Genomic DNA, 2773 nt, shown 5'->3' with positions numbered 1-2773 from the left:
GGAAAAAAGGCAGGCCTGTGGTCATGATTTCAATAAACAATTTTTTTCCAAGCCAGAGCTCAGATTGAGACAGGAAAAGCAAACAAACAAACAAAACATAGTTGTTATCTCCTCCTTCTCAATGGGATTTTTTCTCTGTAATCTATTCTCTCATTTTTTGAGAATATCAACTTTAAGCTGTTGTTTTAGGTCAAACTCTCCAGTAAAGGCTTCCCAAGATATCTATTGCTTTCACAGGGTTAGTAATCAATAGTTAATGTGAATAATTGTCAATTCGAAAGTCCCATTAGAACAAAGATTGGCAGACTCATTCATTACACGTCAAAGCCATTTCATATTAAGCATTTTTTTGATCCCTGAAAATTTCCCTCTTTCAATGCAAGATTATTTTTTTACTCAATTTTATCTATATTCTTAGTTTTGTTTATTTATTTATTTTAGAAAGAGTTTATTCTGGATCTCTAAGATGCCACTGTCAGAAAAGAAACTATTTTCTTTTCTGTCCTCTGACTCATACTTAGGATTTTTTCATTAAAATTCTATTCACTAAAATATTTCAGCTTGATTTCTTGAATTACAGAGACATGATGATGTTCTGAAAGTGAAGTTCTATATTTAAAAATATTTAAAGCCATGCTGCATCATGAAACTAATTGTAAAATAAAAATCAAAATATAATATCATTCCTTGATCACCTCTATCATTACTAGATATCTACCCAGATGCACAAAGATCATTTTACAACAAAGATATTTGCCCCAAAGTGATTATTGTAGCCCAATTCACAATAGCCAAGTCGTGGAAGCAGCCTAAATGGCCATCAACCCATGAATGGATAAATAAATTGTGGTATATGTACACCATGGAATACTATGCAGCCATAAAAAGAGGGAGACTTCACATGTTTTATATTTACCTGAATGGAGCTGGAATACATTCTTCTTGAAAAAGTACCTCACAAATGGAAAAGAAAGTATCCAATGTACTCAATACTATTATGAAACCAATATAGATACACTTACATATTCATATGAATGATAAATCACAAAGATAGTCCAGAAAGAGGGGAGAGGAGGGAGGGAAGGGGGCAGGATGAGTGGAGAGAGGGTATTTGGTGGGATCTCACAATGCAAGGGTACATTTCAAAACAACTAAGTATATTATAAATGTCTTACCACAAAAATAAGTGAGGAGATGGTTATATTAATTAGTTTGATTTAAACATTTCACATTACATATCAAATCATCTCATTGTGCCCCATAAATGTATACAGTTATGATTTAATAAATATTAAGTTTAAAAATATATAACGTCAAAAGGTCTAACTAATGATACCTATTAGCTTGGAGTTTACTGAGCTCCCCTTTCTTAAATTTAATTGTGATTTTCCCCTCATGTGGGCCTGTAGTTGTTCACCTACTAGTTTCAAATTAGTATTGAGTAAGTGGCACACTTACTTTTCCATTCTTGAGATATTTTACGACAGAGAACATTCTCCTTTGTAAATTTATTAACATTTCCATTGGTTCTTATAATAATATCTATCTACCTGTTGAGAAATACTAATTTTTCATCAGTTTAAAATCGTTTAAGTTTACCTCATGGAGTATGAATAAAATGGCTGCTTTAAAGTCTTTTGTGACTCCACTATTTAGGTCATCTTCAGGCTTGGATTTGTTGATTAGTTTTTCTCTTGAGAACAGTTTGTATTTTCTTGGTCCTCTGTAATGCCAAATGATTTTAGAATGCACCATAACCATTTCATATGTTATGTTGTGAAAATCTGAGTCTTGTTAAAATCCCCTAGAGTAAGTACATTTCATTTTGTTTGTTTTATCAGTCAATTGACCTAAGTTTAGATCACAGTCTCTGTTTCGCCTTCTCCAAGGTGGGTCTGATGTGAGTTTAATTTGTGAAGTGTTTGATCACTCCTGCCAATCTTCTCACACACGTGTCTCTTAGTACTAGGATCCCAGTTTATATTAAAGTTCAGTTCTCAGAGGCTTTGAGATGATGCTGTGGGTCACTTCCACACATGCCTTTCAGGGGAGAGTCTGGGACATGTGTCATTTCATGCAGAGTCAGGGACTCTTCTTCAGCCCTTTCTCTATAGCATCTCACACACTCACCAGTTTCCTGCAATCCCTTACCTGTCCTCTGGATAGAAACACAGACCTCTCAGAGTTTTATTGCTTGCTCATTTCTGGGTATACCTTGGAGTATAATAGTGTTACAAAAAAGAAAGAAAAATTATGGGGTTCTCACCTTGCCACTCTTTGGAATTCATGGTTTTATTTTCCTAGTCCTTCTAGTCAAAATAATAACTTTTCTGTTAGGGTTTGAGGTCCACTACCACTGCCCCATTGAGGCTGTGTGGTTAGGGCTGCCTTTGTGGCAGGGACAACAGCAACAACAAAAACCCCACAGTGATCCTTTCCCTATTCTGGTGACAGCTTACAAGAGCTCCTTATCCCCATTCTCTGGCCGGGTTTTTCTGCTTGCATATGTTACGCAGTTTTACACTGGTGATTATCGTCAGACCAAGATGGGAGACAATAAAGAAAAGGTTGGGGGGGAAATCACTTGGTCTGGTTGCAGATTATTCTTCATGTTTTAGTTGCCTGCCCCAATGTCTATGCTATTTTTAGCTTTTCAGAGTCCTTAAGAGGTGGATTTTATTCAGAGTTATTTTTATTCAGATTTTATTCAGAGTTATTTTATTCAGATTTTATTTTTTTAGAGACAGAGTCTCACTTTGTCACCCTTAGTAGA

The sequence above is a fragment of the Otolemur garnettii genome, unplaced genomic scaffold (assembly GCF_000181295.1).
Source record: "Otolemur garnettii isolate 467f Iridium unplaced genomic scaffold, OtoGar3 scaffold00242, whole genome shotgun sequence".
In the NCBI taxonomy this organism is placed as follows: domain Eukaryota; kingdom Metazoa; phylum Chordata; class Mammalia; order Primates; family Galagidae; genus Otolemur; species Otolemur garnettii.
Note: the sequence above shows the minus strand (reverse complement) of the source record.